Below are 17,168 nucleotides of genomic sequence, written 5' to 3'. Positions count from 1 at the left end.
TGTGTGTGTGTGTGTGTGAGTGTGTGTGAGTGTGTGTGTGAGAGAGAGAGTGTGTGTGTGAGTGTGTGGTAGTTAATGTGTGTTCATTTGTGTGTGTGTGTGTGTGTGTGTGTGTGTGTGAGTGTGTGTGGTAGTTAATGTGTGTTCATTTGTGTGTGTGTGTGTGTGTGTGTGTGTGTGTGTGTGTGTGTGTGTGTGTGTGTGTGAGAGAGAGTGTGTGTGTGAGTGTGTGTGGTAGTTAATGTGTGTTCATTTGTGTGTGTGTGTGTGTGTGTGAGTGTGTGTGGTAGTTAATGTGTGTTCATTTGTGTGTGTGTGTGAGTGTGTGTGTGTGTGTGTGTGTGTGAGTGTGAGTGTGTGTGTGTGTGAGTGTGAGTGTGTGTGGTAGTTAATGTGTGTTCATTTGTTTGTGTGTGAGTGTGTGTGTGTGTGTGTGTGTGTGTGTGTGTGTGTGTGTGTGTGTGTGTGTGTGTGTGTATGGTGAGTGTGTGTCCATTTGTGTGTGTGTGTCCATTTGTGTGTGTGTGTGTGTTGGATGTGTGTGTGTGTGTGTGTGTGTGTGTGTTGGATGTGTGTGTGTGTTTGTGTGGTAGTTAGTGTGTGTCCATTTGTGTGTGTGTGTTTGTGTGTGTATGACCGACAGACAGTCAGACAGAGAGAATGTGTGTGCGTTGCCATGGTGACGTTGCCATGGTGAGGTTACCATGGTGAGGTTGCCATGTTGAGGTTACCATGTAACTGTTGGCTGGTGGCTTTAAGGCATGGTGGCAGCTTTAACCATAGGCTTTAACTGCTCTGTGACACCCTCAAACAGATCTAATGTACGACAAATCTGTACTTAGTACGAGCAAAAGGTTTACATTTTCCGAACCATAAGACCCTGCTGAACGCGTCCGTGTCACTTTGGTGTTTCTAGAGTAAAAATTGTTGATTGTGTCGCAGGTTGGAAACTTTGGGACGTTTAGAAAATCAGCGCCTACTTTTGAATGGGAGTCAATGAGAGGAGGGAGGGAAATGGCTGCACTCGGAGGCTCCCAGTTTAAATTGTGTTCGTCTCTCTGGTTTTTTGAGCACATGAAGAGATCAAGGATGAGCTTGTCTACAAGCATGCCCGAAATTATGTGTGTAAAGTGTAATCTGTGGCCGTACTGACAGGATAGAGAGAAAAATGTGAGAGGATTTTTAGACCCTCTGTCACTCTGCCAACTGCCAACGTCCGAACATTCCGTCCCATTGACTTTCATGTTAAATCTGAATTTTGTCAGAAATTTAAATGATTTTAAAACTATACATATATCTGAAACTGTTGAAGATATCAATAAGCTGAGATATAGCTGAATAGTTGAAAGGTTTGTGAACAGTTTAAAAGTTGAATGAAGTCTGTAGCTGAAAGTATGCTGAAGCTATTAGAGGCTGAATGAAGCAGAAGATTTGAAGAGTTTGAAGACTGTTTCAATGTATTTCTTATGAGAAAAAAATTGCAGAAAAAGTTAAATATTTTAAAAAGTATAAATAGTATGAAAGAGAAAAGACATAGCATAAATGTCCTGAAAAAGCTGCACGTTTTGATATATGAATTGTTGAAATAGCACAAAGTATGAAGAAGGAGTTAAACGCAGAAAAAGGGAAGAAGAAGTAAGAATAATAACTAGAAAAAGATAGCATTTCCTGCAGAAAATGCGTGTGAATGCTGAAAGCAGCTGAACGCTGTTGCTGAAGCAATGCTGAATGAGCTGAAGAAATTGTTGAATCAATGCTAAATTAGTTGACGAAACTGCTAAAGCAATGTTGAAAAGACTAATGCTAGAGTAGAGTAGAGTAGAGTAGAGTAGAGTAGAGTAGAGTAGAGTAGAGTAGAGTAGAGTAGAGTAGAGAGTAGAGGAATACTTTATTCATCCCTAGGAGGGAAAAAGCTGAAACATATAACTTGTAGTGTGAGATGAATGCCTTTTTAAAGGTAAAAAGCAGTAGAAATGCTAAAGGGAGAAGAAAACATTGAAATTCTGCATGTTTAAATGTAATGGTTAAATAGTTGAAATCTGTAGCTAACCTGACAGGAAGGACAACTGATGAACCAGCACTAACATAGCTGAAGCAATGGCTGAGAATATATTTAAAAGTAGAAGATGTGAGACTTTGTATGAAATGGCTGGAAATTACTTGAATTGTCAAAGAAGAGTTTGAAAAATTCCTGAATTAGGAAAAAAGTTAATGCCTACTGAAATACATTGTAAACTGACAGCAGAAGAACATTGTTGAAGAATATAGATGGAGCATTAGCTGAGGAGTAGAACATGTAAACAGCGGGTTTAATGGTGTGAAATGGTTGAGAAGAGCCTCAGTAGTTTAGGATACGTGTAAAACAATGTGTTCAACATGACCAAAATGGGGAAATGTGTATTTTCAGTTTAAATAGCTAAAGAACAAAATTAACAGCAACGAGTCCATTAACTACAACAGGAAGATAGAGAGGTACATACAAAACAGTCAGACAACTGTAGGAAAAGTGTGTGCGGTTAGTGTGTCCATTTGTGTGTGTGTTTGTTTTGTGTGCATGTGTGTCTGTTTGTGTGTAATTGTGTAAATTGTGTAGGCTATGTGTTTGGTAAGTGGTTGTATGTTTGTTGGGTGTGTGTGTGTTTGTGTTTGTGTGTCTGTGTGTGGTAGTTAGTGTGTGTGTGTGTGTGTGTGTGTGTGTGTGTGTGTGTGTGTGTGTGTGTTGGATGTGTGTGTATGGTGAGTGTGTGTCCATTTGTGTGTGTGTGTGTGTCCATTTGTGTGTGTGTGTGTGTGTGTGTGTGTGTGTATGGTGTGTGTGTGTGTGTGTGTGTGTGTGTGTGTGTGTGTGTGTGTGTAGTAGTTAGTGTGTGTCCATTTGTGTGTGTGTGTGTGTGTTGGATGTGTATGCATGGTGAGTGTGTGTCCATTTGTGTGTGTGTGTGTGTGTGTGTGTTGGATGTATGGTGAGTGTGTGTCCATTTGTGTGTGTGTGTCCATTTGTGTGTGTGTTGGATGTGTGTGTGTGGTAGTTAGTGTGTGTCCATTTGTGTGTGTGTGTGTGTGTATGACCGACAGACAGTCAAACAGAGAGAATGTGTGTGCGTTGCCATGGTGACGTTGCCATGGTGAGGTTGCCATGATGACGTTGCCATGGTGAGGTTACCATGGTGAGGTTGCCATGTTGAGGTTACCATGTAACTGTTGGCTGGTGGCTTTAAGGTATGGTGGCAGCTTTAACCATAGGCTTTAACTGCTCTGTGACACCCTCAAACAGATCTAATGTACGACAAATCTGTACTTAGTACGAGCAAAAGGTTTACATTTTCCGAACCATAAGACCTTGCTGAACGCGTCCGTGTCACTTTGGTGTTTCTAGAGTAAAAATTGTTGATTGGGTCGCAGGTTGGAAACTTTGGGACGTTTAGAAAATCAGCGCCTACTTTTGAATGGGAGTCAATGAGAGGAGAGAGGGAAATGGCTGCACTCAGAGGCTCCCAGTTTAAATTGTGTAAGTCTCTCTGGTTTTTTGAGCACATGAAGAGATCAAGGATGAGCTTGTCTACAAGCATGCCCGAAATTATGTGTGTAGAGTGTAATCTGTGGCCGTGCTGACAGGATAGAGAGAAAAATGTGAGAGGATTTTTAGACCCTCTGTCACTCTGCCAACTGCCAACGTCCGAACATTCCGTCCCATTGACTTTCATGTTAAATCTGAATTTTGTCAGAAATTTTAATGATTTTAAAACTATACATATATCTGAAACTGTTGAAGATATCAATAAGCTGAGATACAGCTGAATAGTTGAAAGGTTTGTGAACAGTTTAAAAGTTGAATGAAGTCTGTAGCTGAAAGTATGCTGAAGCTATTAGAGGCTGAATGAAGCAGAAGATTTGAAGAGTTTGAAGACTGTTTCAATGTATTTCCTATGAGAGAAAAATTGCACAAAAAGTTAAATATTTTAAAAAGTATAAATAGTATGAAAGAGAAAAGACATAGCATAAATGTCCTGAAAAAGCTGCACGTTTTGATATATGAATTGTTGAAATAGCACAAAGTATGAAGAAGGAGTTAAACGCAGAAAAAGGGAAGAAGAAGTAAGAATAACTAGAAAAAGATAGCATTTCCTGCAGAAAATGCGTGTGAATGCTGTAAGCAGCTGAACGCTATTGCTGAAGCAATGCTGAATAAGCTGAAGAAATCATTGAAACAAAGTTGAATTAGCTGAAGAACTGTTGAAAAAGTCTAACGTTGAAGCTGAAACATATAACTTGAAGATTAATGCCTTTTTAAGGACAAAAAGCAGTAGAAATGTAAAAAAAAAAAAAAAAAGGAGAAGAAAATGTTAAAATCCTGCATGTTGAAGATGTTTAACAGTTGAAGAGTTGAAATCTGCAGCTAGCCACAGCAAGGAAAACTGATGAACCAGCAGTAACATAGCTGAAGCAACAAGTGAGAATAGATTAAAAAGAAGGAACATGTAAGCAGGAAGCTGATTGACATGACGTGATGGAAAAAATCCTGAATTGTTTAGGTTTAAGTGTAATAAATGTGTGTTTAGTCTAAAAGCAGTAGAAATGTTGAAAAGGCAGAGGAATGTGTTGGAAAATCCTGCATTATTAAGTCTAACAGTTGAGGAGTCTGCAGTCAGCTGCAAAAAGCACTGCTACAGAAAACAGATAAACAAGTGCTAACATGGCTAAAGTAATAAGTGAAAATAGATTAACAAATGGAACCTGTAAGAAGGAGGTTTATTTTGTATGAAATGATTGGAAATTATTTAAATTGTTGAAGATTAGCATAAAGAAATTGAAAAGCTGAAGTCTACTCAAATATATTAAAACATGACAGCATGAATACATTGTTGGACTATTACTAATATAGATTAAACAATATCTAGGTGGTTGGAAATTATTTGAATTGTTGAAGATTGTGGTGAAAGAAAAATTAACATTTTAAGTACACTCAAATTACTCTAATAAAAATTATATGTGTGTTGGATATGTGTGTATGGTCAGTGTGTGTCCGTGTGTGTCCGTGTGTGTGTGTGTGTGTGTGTGTGTGTGTGTGTGTGTGTGTGTGTGTGTGTTGGATATGTGTGTATGGTCAGTGTGTGTCCGTGTGTGTGTGTGTGTGTGTGTGTGTGTGTCCGTGTGTGTGTGTGTGTGTGTGTGTGTGTGTGTGTGTGTGTTGGATATGTGTGTATGGTCAGTGTGTGTCCATTTGTGTGTGTGACCGACAGACAGTCAAATAGAGAGAATGTGTGTGCGTTGCCATGGTGACGTTGCCATGGTGAGGTTACCATGGTGAGGTTGCCATGTTGAGGTTACCATGTAACTGTTGGCTGGTGGCTTTAAGGTATGGTGGCAGCTTTAACCATAGGCTTTAACTGCTCTGTGACACCCTCAAACAGATCTAATGTACGACAAATCTGTACTTAGTACGAGCAAAAGGTTTACATTTTCCGAACCATAAGACCTTGCTGAACGCGTCCATGTCACTTTGGTGTTTCTAGAGTAAAAATTGTTGATTGGGTCGCAGGTTGGAAACTTTGGGACGTTTAGAAAATCAGCGCCTACTTTTGAATGGGAGTCAATGAGAGGAAGGGAGGGAACTGGCTGCACTCGGAGGCTCCCAGTTTAAATTGTGTTCGTCTCTCTGGTTTTTTGAGCACATGAAGAGATCAAGGATGAGCTTGTCTACAAGCATGCCCGAAATTATGTGTGTAGAGTGTAATCTGTGGCCGTGCTGGCAGGATAGAGAGAAAAATGTGAGAGGATTTTTAGACCCTCTGTCACTCTACCAACTGCCAACGTCCGAACATTCCGTCCCATTGACTTTCATGTTAAATCTGAATTTTGTCAGAAATTTTAATGATTTTAAAACTATACATATATCTGAAACTGTTGAAGATATCAATAAGCTGAGATATAGCTGAATAGTTGAAAGGTTTGTGAACAGTTTAAAAGTTGAATGAAGTCTGTAGCTGAAAGTATGCTGAAGCTATTAGAGGCTGAATGAAGCAGAAGATTTGAAGAGTTTGAAGACTGTTTCAATGTATTTCCTATGAGAGAAAAATTGCACAAAAAGTTAAATATTTTAAAAAGTATAAATAGTATGAAAGAGAAAAGTCATAGCAATATTGTCCTGAGAAAGCTGCACGTTTTGATATATGAATTGTTGAAATAGCACAAAGTATGAAGGAGCAGAAAACTGCTGAAAAAGGGTGGAAGAAGTAAGAATAATAATAATAATAATAAGTATAAAGATTTGAATAACAATAGTGTGAATGCTTCCAGCATTCACACTAATAATAATAATAATAATAATAACTAGAAAAAGATAGCATTTCCTGCAGAAAATGCGTGTGAATGCTGAAAGCAGCTGAACGCTGTTGCTGAAGCAATGCTGAATGAGCTGAAGAAATTGTTGAATCAATGCTAAATTAGTTGACGAAACTGCTAAAGCAATGTTGAAAAGACTAATGCTAGAGTAGAGTAGAGTAGAGTAGAGTAGAGTAGAGTAGAGTAGAGTAGAGTAGAGAGTAGATGAATACTTTATTCATCCCTAGGAGGGAAAAAGCTGAAACATATAACTTGTAGTGTGAGATGAATGCCTTTTTAAAGGTAAAAAGCAGTAGAAATGCTAAAGGGAGAAGAAAACATTGAAATTCTGCATGTTTAAATGTAATGGTTAAATAGTTGAAATCTGTAGCTAACCTGACAGGAAGGACAACTGATGAACCAGCACTAACATAGCTGAAGCAATGGCTGAGAATATATTTAAAAGTAGAAGATGTGAGACTTTGTATGAAATGGCTGGAAATTACTTGAATTGTCAAAGAAGAGTTTGAAAAATTCCTGAATTAGGAAAAAAGTTAATGCCTACTGAAATACATTGTAAACTGACAGCAGAAGAACATTGTTGAAGAATATAGATGGAGCATTAGCTGAGGAGTAGAACATGTAAACAGCAGGTTTAATGGTGTGAAATGGTTGAGAAGAGCCTCAGTAGTTTAGGATACGTGTAAAACAATGTGTTCAACATGACCAAAATGGGGAAATGTGTATTTTCAGTTTAAATAGCTAAAGAACAAAATTAACAGCAACGAGTCCATTAACTACAACAGGAAGATAGAGAGGTACACAAAACAGTCAGACAACTGTAGGAAAAGTGTGTGTGTGTGTGTGTGTGTGTGTGTGTGTGTGTGTGTGTGTGTGTGTGTGTGTGAGAGAGAGAGTGAGGAAGATATACAAAAGTGTGTGTGTGTGTGTGTGTGTGTGTGTGTGTGTGTGTGAGTGAGTGAGGAAGATATACAAAAAGTTCTGACCTGACAACTGTATGAAATGTGTGTGTGTTGGACGTGTGTGTCTGTTTGTGTATGGTTAGTGTGTGTCCATTTGTGTGTGTGTTTGTTGTGTGTGCATGTGTGTCTGTTTGTGTGTAATTGTGTAAATTGTGTAGGCTATGTGTTTGGTAAGTGGTTGTATGTTTGTTGGGTGTGTGTGTGTGTGTGTGTGTGTGTGTGTGTGTGTGTGTGTGTGTGTTTGTGTTTGTGTGTGTGTGTGTGTGTGTGTGGTAGTTAGTGTGTGTGTGTGTGTGTGTGTGTTGGACGTGTGTGTATGGTGAGTGTGTGTCCATTTGTGTGTGTGTGTGTGTGTCCATTTGTGTGTGTGTGTGTGTGTGTTGGATGTGTGTGTATGGTGTGTGTGTGTGTGTGTGTGTGTGTGTGTGTGTAGTAGTTAGTGTGTGTCCATTTGTGTGTGTGTGTGTGTGTGTGTGTGTTGGATGTGTATGCATGGTGAGTGTGTGTCCATTTGTGTGTGTGTTTGTGTGTGTGTGTTGGATGTGTGTGTATGGTGAGTGTGTGTCCATTTGTGTGTGTGTTGGATGTGTGTTTGTGTGTGTGTGTGGTAGTTAGTGTGTGTCCATTTGTGTGTGTGTGTGTGTGTGTGTGTGTGTGTGTGTGTATGACCGACAGACAGTCAAACAGAGAGAATGTGTGTGCGTTGCCATGGTGACGTTGCCATGGTGAGGTTACCATGGTGAGGTTACCATGGTGAGGTTGCCATGTTGAGGTTACCATGTAACTGTTGGCTGGTGGCTTTAAGGTATGGTGGCAGCTTTAACCATAGGCTTTAACTGCTCTGTGACACCCTCAAACAGATCTAATGTACGACAAATCTGTACTTAGTACGAGCAAAAGGTTTACATTTTCCGAACCATAAGGCCTTGCTGAACGCGTCCGTGTCACTTTGGTGTTTCTAGAGTAAAAATTGTTGATTGTGTCGCAGGTTGGAAACTTTGGGACTTTTAGAAAATCAGCGGCTACTTTTGAATGGGAGTCAATGAGAGGAGAGAGGGAAATGGCTGCACTCAGAGGCTCCCAGTTTAAATTGTGTTCGTCTCTCTGGTTTTTTGAGCACATGAAGAGATCAAGGATGAGCTTGTCTACAAGCATGCCCGAAATTATGTGTGTAGAGTGTAATCTGTGGCCGTACTGACAGGATAGAGAGAAAAATGTGAGAGGATTTTTAGACCCTCTGTCACTCTGCCAACTGCCAACGTCCGAACATTCCGTCCCATTGACTTTCATGTTAAATCTGAATTTTGTCAGAAATTTTAATGATTTTAAAACTATACATATATCTGAAACTGTTGAAGATATCAATAAGCTGAGATATAGCTGAATAGTTGAAAGGTTTGTGAACAGTTTAAAAGTTGAATGAAGTCTGTAGCTGAAAGTATGCTGAAGCTATTAGAGGCTGAATGAAGCAGAAGATTTGAAGAGTTTGAAGACTGTTTCAATGTATTTCCTATGAGAGAAAAATTGCACAAAAAGTTAAATATTTTAAAAAGTATAAATAGTATGAAAGAGAAAAGTCATAGCAATATTGTCCTGAGAAAGCTGCACGTTTTGATATATGAATTGTTGAAATAGCACAAAGTATGAAGGAGCAGAAAACTGCTGAAAAAGGGTGGAAGAAGTAAGAATAATAATAATAATAAGTATAAAGATTTGAATAACAATAGTGTGAATGCTTCCAGCATTCACACTAATAAGTATAAAGATTTGAATAACAATAGTGTGAATGCTTGCAGCATTCACACTAATAATAAGTATAAAGATTTGAATAACAATAGTGTGAATGCTTGCAGCATTCACACTAATAATAATAAGTATAAAGATTTGAATAACAATAGTGTGAATGCTTCCAGCATTCACACTAACTAGGAAAAAATCCACACAATAACAGTAGTGCCCGGGCTTCGCCCGGGCACTGGTCCCTGCAGCTATTTCATAGCTGTTGGGACCAGTGCCCGGTGCGATTGCCCGTGGCCCTAATTAGTTAGAACAGCAGATCAATGTATCAGACACATTAAAAACAAACAACTTAACAATGAGATTTTAATTCTATTTCTATTTAACCCAACATATAAAGTTAAAGGCTGCTGTAACTTCAAGTGGAGTTTTTTATTGTATTTTATTTCTAAAGGTGAAATCTAAAAGAGGAACTTGTAAAACTAAAACATTTGTCTTTGTGACTGTTGTGCAGCCTGGTGGGGAGGAAGGCTCGGGCGCTGTACGCCTGCAAGGCCGAGCACGACTCGGAGCTGTCCTTCATCGCTGGGACCGTCTTCGACAACGGTGAGTCAGTCAGGAGGAGGAGGAGGAGGAGGAGGGAGGAGGAGGAGGAGGAGGAGGAAAGAATGTGGGTCGGTGTGTTTGTGTAAAAACAAACAATTAACTGTCGAAACCAAAAAAAGAAAAAAGAAAAGAAGAAGTCAGCCTGCTCGGGGGGAATTTGCTGGAGTTAATTTATTTCGCCCTCGCTGCCAGATTTCATCGCCAGGGTTGAAAATATGTTAAAAGTTGTCCAATCGGTCAATGGGTTTGGCTCTAAAAGTTATTGCTAAAAGGCTTTTAACACCATTTTCCCTTGGCCACCTCCTCTGCACTTTTAAATGTAATGGTTCCCCATCATTTCTCCCCCAGTTTTTAAAGTTTCTCCTCCAGAGGAACAAGACAGGAGGAGGTGGACTGGAGTTAGATGCTGCAGAAGCTTTTCCTTTTTTTATATATTTAGGGAGAAATCGTGTGTGTGTTTTGTTTTCTAAGTGTGCTTTATCCAGCTCAGATATGCACTTGCTTTTATTGCACATTAGACTTTGGCGAGACGCCTGCACTGTAACAGATGCAGCCGAGTGCAACGAGCTGCTTTTTTTTTTTTTTTTCTTTTTTTGCACGCAGGCAAGAACTTAATATCTTTCAGATGGAGGAGTCGTTTGCTGCTTCGTTTCAGGGAAAGTGTTGAAAATATTGTTTCTATTTTTCAGTCGCTTTTAGATTTTTTAAAAAAGATTTTCCTTTCCATAATATACGAAGCTCATCACCTCTCCCTGCCTAATTTCACTTTTCTCCGTTCGTGAGCTCCTAAAACTGTGAATCATGTTGATGTTTCCACCGGAGGAACCGACGACTGGCAACCGGTGTAAAACTCTTAAGCAGCTAACACCGAGTTATCATGCCAGGGCAGCTGAACAGCTGAAATGAATAACTGTTGTGGTGCATTGTAAATCCCTGCAGAAAAATGTAGTTTCCCCTCACACACACACACACACACACACACACACACACACACACACACACACTGCAAAAACTCAAACATCTTACCAAGAATATTTGTCTTATTTCTAGTCAAAACAAATCTCATTATACGTAAAATAAGACTCATCACATTAAAAAGCAGCTTGTTTTTAGACACTTTTTTACTTCTTTCAAGCAGATTTTCACTTGAAATGAGTAGAAAAATCTGATAGTGGAGCAAGTTTCTACTTATTTCAATTGAAAATTTGTTTGAAACAAGTGAAATGATCTAAAAACAAGTTCATTTTTAGGTGATGAGTCTTATTTTAAGTGGAAAGAGATTAGTTTTGACTAGAAATGAGACATTTTGACAAGAAATAAGACAAATATTCTTGGAAAGATTTTGAGTTTTTGCAGTGCACGACTCAGGATTGGTGGTGCGCCGACTCTCAGACCCTAAATAGAGATCTCAGGGTTAAAGACTGAGTTGTGTCATGTGGAGCGGTGTCACCTGAGCCCGGCGGGTCACAGTGTGACCTTGGGGACATGTAATCCCCACAGAGGCATCTCTCTCCACACACCCCTGTATGTTTGTGTGTCTGTGTGTGTGTGTGTGTCTCTGTGTGTGTCAGTTCATCTGCATCCACAGGGTAATATTTTTCTGACTTAACGAGATTTCAAAATCCCGCGAGAAGTTCCTCCCACCTGCAAGTAACGTTTAACTGCTGCAGTCAAACCTCCACTTCATCACGGATCTATTACATCTTAGATCCATGAGATTTTTATTCAAACTCCACTTTGGTTCAGGTTCCACCGTTGTTTTATTTTCCAGACTCAAACACATAGAAGCATCAACAAACTTTTCCCGGGACAAGCTGAAGCTACACACGTCACATCAGGGAGCGTATAACAAACATCCTTCAAAATAAAAGTACAACTCATAATAACACAATGAGGCGTAAAGTAAAGGCGCTTTCTTTTACATTGTTTAACATACTGTACATCCATGGATATGCTCCACAAAATATACAGTCTCATTTTCACTGTGTTCCCAGTAAATTCAGATTCATATTGAAAGGAAACTACCTGTTATTACAGAACAGTCTGATGGAGCACCTTTATTTTGAAATCTGTCCTCACGTTACTTGCAGGTGGAGGAGCTTCAGCTTCTCACAGGATTTTGAAATCGGGAAGCTAAGTCAGAAAAAAATTACCCCGAAAAACAAGAGGAAAAAAATGACCATGAAAAAGAGAAAATAATTAGTCAGAAAAACAGAACAAATTATTCAAAAAATCAAAACCAAAAAATAAATTACTCCAGTGAATGCAATACGCTCCCGTAATCAATGAAGTTCAGCTCAGTTGACTGTAGTTTGTGTGTTTGTGTGTCTCTTTGATGTGCGGTAGCCGTGGTTTCTTTATTTACTCCTGCTGAGATGTTCCTTTTTCATTTCCTGCTGTTTTCTTTTTGTTTGTTTTTTTTAGTGGATCTCCACAACACCACAACATACTTTAAAGGGATAGTATCATTTTTTTTAAAGTGTGGTTGTATGATCTACAAATAGCCCCTAAGTACTTTAATTGCAGTAGAAGACTCTCTACACTCCTCCCGTTAGCAACGCCAGCCCATAATAGCCCTGCCCAGAGATTTACAACACACAGGGTTGTGAACAGACCCAAAGAAATGGCCTATTTTCACGGCCTAAAAGAGGTTTTACCTGAAAAAAAATACACAGTTCCATTGTTCACTATAATATAATTTTTTCCAGCCCTTCAAAGTGCAGGAAAAACACAGTTTTTATTTGGACCGAACCAACTGCTGATCGGCGGGCGCTAACCCTGGGCGGAGGGATACGTGAGTTGGTTAGGTCCAAATAAAAACTGTGTTTTTCCTGAACTTTGAAGGGCTGGAAAAAATTATATTATAGTGAACAATGGAACTGTGTATTTTTTTTCAGGTAAAACCTCTTTTAGGCCGTGAAAATAGGCCGTTTCTTTGGGTCTGTTCACAACACTGTATGTTGTAAATCTCTGGGCAGGGCTATTATGGGCTGGCGTTGCTAACGGGAGGAGTGTAGAGAGTCTTCTACTGCAATTAAAGTACTTAGGGGCTATTTGTAGATCATACAACCCCACTATAAAAAAAAATGCTACTATCCCTTTAAGGATCTAAAACATTGAGCTGTTTGTGTTTTATTCCTTTTAACAAAATGAAGTCGTCAGATCGTTGTCGCCTTCGTCTAAACCCGATAAACGCAGCAGGAAACTCACCTGAGTCCAGTTTTAACACCCACTCCTCCTCCTCCTCCTTCTCTTTCTCCTTCTCTTCCTTGTGAAAACCATGTGTGTGTGTGTGTGTCTGTCTGTGTGTCTCCAGCTTTTTTTCTAATTGAACGTTTCCTCGTTGTGTCGTTCCAGTCCACGCCTCCAGGGAGCCGGGCTGGCTGGAGGGAACGCTGGACGGCCGCACCGGACTCATACCGGAAAACTATGTGGAGTTTTTATAGTCCGCAGGCCTGAGAACCAGACCAGACCAGACCAGACCAGACCGGACCAGACCAGAACTGGACGACGAGGACGATGATGATGATGATGATGATGATGATGATGATGAAGATACTGGACCACAGATGACCAAACCAGACTGGATTGAACTAGATCTGACTCTGTTTATGTTAAAAAACTGGACTGGAGCAATGATGATGATGATGATGATGATGAGACTAGAATTTAAACTGGACCAGCGGATGTGAAGCAGAGACATAGTGGAGGTGTGGACCGGACCGGACCGGACTAGACCGGACTAGACCGGACCGGATCGGACCGGACCGGACCGGACTAGACCGGACTAGACCGGACCGGACCAGACCGGGCGGAGCAGAGACCCGTGAATTGCACTGGAACAAAAAAACAAAACAAAAAAAAGGAAAAACAAAGTGGTAGTGAATCCTGGTTTTGGCTGAAACCGGGTTAGTGTGGATGGATTCCCAGGTCCTGGTGAAGATGATGTGGTAATGAACTAGGAATGTGTGTGTGTCAGTGTGTGTGTGTGTGTGTGTGTGTGTTGGGGGAGGGGTGGGCTGGGATCTTTTAGCTTTTTCTTTTTCTTCTTCGTTTTGAGCTGCTACGGTGGAACTCCAGCTCCTCAGATAGAAACACTGACGACCACGTGATGACGGTGTCTTCATGATCGCATGGGATTTCTTGGTTTCCCTCCATCAAACTCATCAAATACACAATCCAACAACTCCACAACGCTCTGGTGGACAAGTTGTGAGCTGCACATTCACCACGCTATGAGATAATAACACAACGTTACCACACAGAGTTGTTTTAGAGGGAAATGGAGTTGTTGGATTGTGTATTTGATGAGTTTGATGAGGGAAACCAAGAAACGCGTCCGTTCCTTGCTGCCAAGCAGTTTTAATGAATTAAAAAGTGAGTGCTGTCACAACCTTTTTTTTTTTAAACCAAGAAATCCCATAATGAGCCTCCGTAGCGTAGCTCTGAGCAGCTCACGGCTCTGCTCCGCCGTTCTAAAAACAGCTTGCACCGACAATTAAAGGTATATGACTATAGGGATTATGGCAATGGGCCAATTTGCCAAAATGTTGAACTATCCCTTTAAACCAGATTTAAATGATTGGGTTTGGCTCGAAATGTTGTGTGTGTGTGTGTGTGTGTGTGTGTCCAGTGACTGAACCTGGCTGATGTTGCTGCTGCAGCCTGAGGCGGTGGCCGCGGCGACGGCAGAGCAGCAGGTCGCCATGGAGATCAGATCAGTCAGCTGAAAGGTCGTTGGGGTTCGTCCGCTCCCTGAAAAGCCCTCGCAAAAAAATGTGAAACATTTCAGATCCACAAGGAGCTTCAGCTAGAACTAGAACTAGAAGCGGCCCAGCTGTGAGCCGCCTCACATCCTCTGATTGTTAGATCAGAACGGGACCTTCTTCTATCAAACACAGCTTCTTCTTTCTTTTCTTTTTTTTCTTTCTTGCACTATTTCAGTTTGTTTGGGGAATTCTCATGAAACAGGAAGTTGTGTTTCCCACATCACACACACCACTGAAGCTTCACTGCTCCGCCTCCGCTCTGAGACTGAGGCTGTTGACACGGAAACCATCTGAACTGAAAACAACAAAAGTGGCGTTGCCGTTGCATTCTCACTTTTTATTCCACGTTTAGACGAGTGTTTCTTGGGGAGAAAATCTACGCTGACGCAAAGTTTGTGGAATTGGATGTTGTATGCACGCCGGGCGGCTACGCAACACCACAAAGTCTGTGTAGAGCCTTCCTGCTAAAAATGGTGACGACGAAAACTGACAATTTATGCTGCGTTCAGGCTTTTGAACCCGTAAGTTACGACTTCAAGTCACGACTTACGACCTCGTAGCGTTCCAGTTCAACCCGTAACTCGTGTTTTTCAGACTTCTTACCCGTGAAAGTAGGTACACTATAACGGCCGTCAAACTCGTAACTTCCTACACGTGAACTCGTACCAGATCGAACTGGTACCAGTTCACAGGTCGGAATAACACGAGTTACGGGTTGCCTGGAACGCCACCGTTACAGCCTGGTCGCACTGGAAGTGGAACCGAAGCGCAGCGCCCTGGAGCGGAGGCAGTTTCAGATAGGCGCACATGTTAACCGGTCTGCCTGGTCGCACATCACGTGCTGTGGAGCGCAGTGCACGCACCTGCAGCGCTTCAGATCGGTTCAGTTCTATTTTTCACGTGAGCCGTGAGCGCCGAGAGGAGAGCGCCGTCTGTCAAGTTGGATAGACCGAATCGTACCAGACAGGAAGTCGGGCACAGAAAAGGCGAGAGAATCCAGTCAATTTTCAAAATGAAATAATTAAATGATGATTAACTAAGTTGTTGCTTGTCCGTCTATACATATTTGACTGTTGCGTCTGCACATGAGACACACACACATGTTTAAAATGACATGTGTGTGTGGAAAACCGAGTGAATACGAGTATGAACGACTGCAGTCGATGTCTGACGGGTGCGGAGAGAAGAGGAGAAGTAGCTCCCAGTGCGACCAGCCAAGCACCCGAGAAGCCGCGCGCACGTGTGCAAGTGCGTCCAGGGTGTTAACCTGGACAGACGAGGAGGTGGAGGTTTCGCTCCAAACAACGTCAGAAAACAAAGGCAAAACGTGTACGCCACGTGAGCAGACTGTCACGCTTTCACCGTTTAGACGGGAACGTGACGGTGGAGCGGTTTTAAGATTTCCACTTTGGAGGCCGGTTTCACTTTTTTTTTGCGTTTTTAAGCCCCAAAAACACAGTCAGTTTCCAAACCAAAGGCAGATCCATCCCATAAAATATTTTGTCGTTTTCACCCGGGAGTGTTGTCATGTAAACAGGGCCTCAGTTATTTTAAACCAACGTGTCGTCGCCATCATTCTTGTCTTTATCCGTCAGACGGTTCTGAAGCTCCAACAGCAGCAGTGTCGTCGTAGCGTGTGATGTTATTACGCACAACAACCGCAGAGGAGCAGTGTGAAGTGGAGACATTTACAGACGACATAGGAAAATGAAATGCAGGTGTGTGTGTGTGTGTGTGTGTGTGTGTGTGTGTGTGTGTGTGCGTGTGTGTGTGAATAGTTTGTCATGTGAACGCTGGTCGGCTTCGGGGCTCCTCATCTTTTCTCCTTGAACCACTTTGGTGAATCGACTCTTCATAGAAACAAAACAATAAAAAAAAAAAAAAGGTTTTTGGTGAATTTTTCTCTTTTAGGACCGAACATTGACAGAATATTAGAGCTTCTTTTAACAGGAAAATCAAATGGGAGTGTAAAAAAACAAAAAAAAACAAATGTGAAATGAGACTACTTTGTTCATATCTAAACTTGTTATTTATGAGACTTTTCTTAAAGGCGCATTCTGAACTGTTTTCTTTTTCTGAGGTGTTTTATTGACATTGTAAATATAAAAAAATACGCAACATTTGATAAGGTATAATTTTTTTAAGTATGAAATTTTATATTTTGTATTTTTTAGCATACTAACTTAATTCCCTCTTTGTTGCCCAGATTTTTTGTATCATTTAATTCTATTCTATCTACAGCCTTAAATATTCCTTCAGATGTTTTGGTGAATTGAATTGATAAGCATGTGCAGAATTAAAGATCAATGTTGACCAGCAGCAGCTGTCAGTCTCATTTATGTCTTATTGTTATTGTATATGTGTATGTATGATGGCAATATTCACACAATCAATAGAACCAGTAACAGGATGAAGCGTCTTTGACTTCATCACTCCATCACCAACAGTACATACATCTGTTTTTGCAAATAAATCAATCAATAAATCAATAAAAAAGATAATAAACTGATGATACATTATATGATGATTCATTTCTGACATGATTTATTACAGGTTATTAACTGAAAGGACCGGACTGGGCGAAGCAGAGATCAATTGCACTGGAACCAAAAAAAAAAGTAGTAGTGAATTCTTAAAGGGATAGTATCATTTTTTTTAAAGTGGGGTTGTATGATCTCCAAATAGCCCCTAAGTACTTTGATTGCAGTAGAAGACTCTCTGCACTCCTCCCGTTAGCAACGCCAGCCCATAA

Source organism: Trachurus japonicus, chromosome 14 (genome assembly GCF_045865225.1).
Source record: "Trachurus japonicus isolate A0001 chromosome 14, Traja_1.0".
In the NCBI taxonomy this organism is placed as follows: Eukaryota; Metazoa; Chordata; class Actinopteri; order Carangiformes; family Carangidae; genus Trachurus; species Trachurus japonicus.
This window is presented reverse-complemented; position numbering follows the sequence as displayed.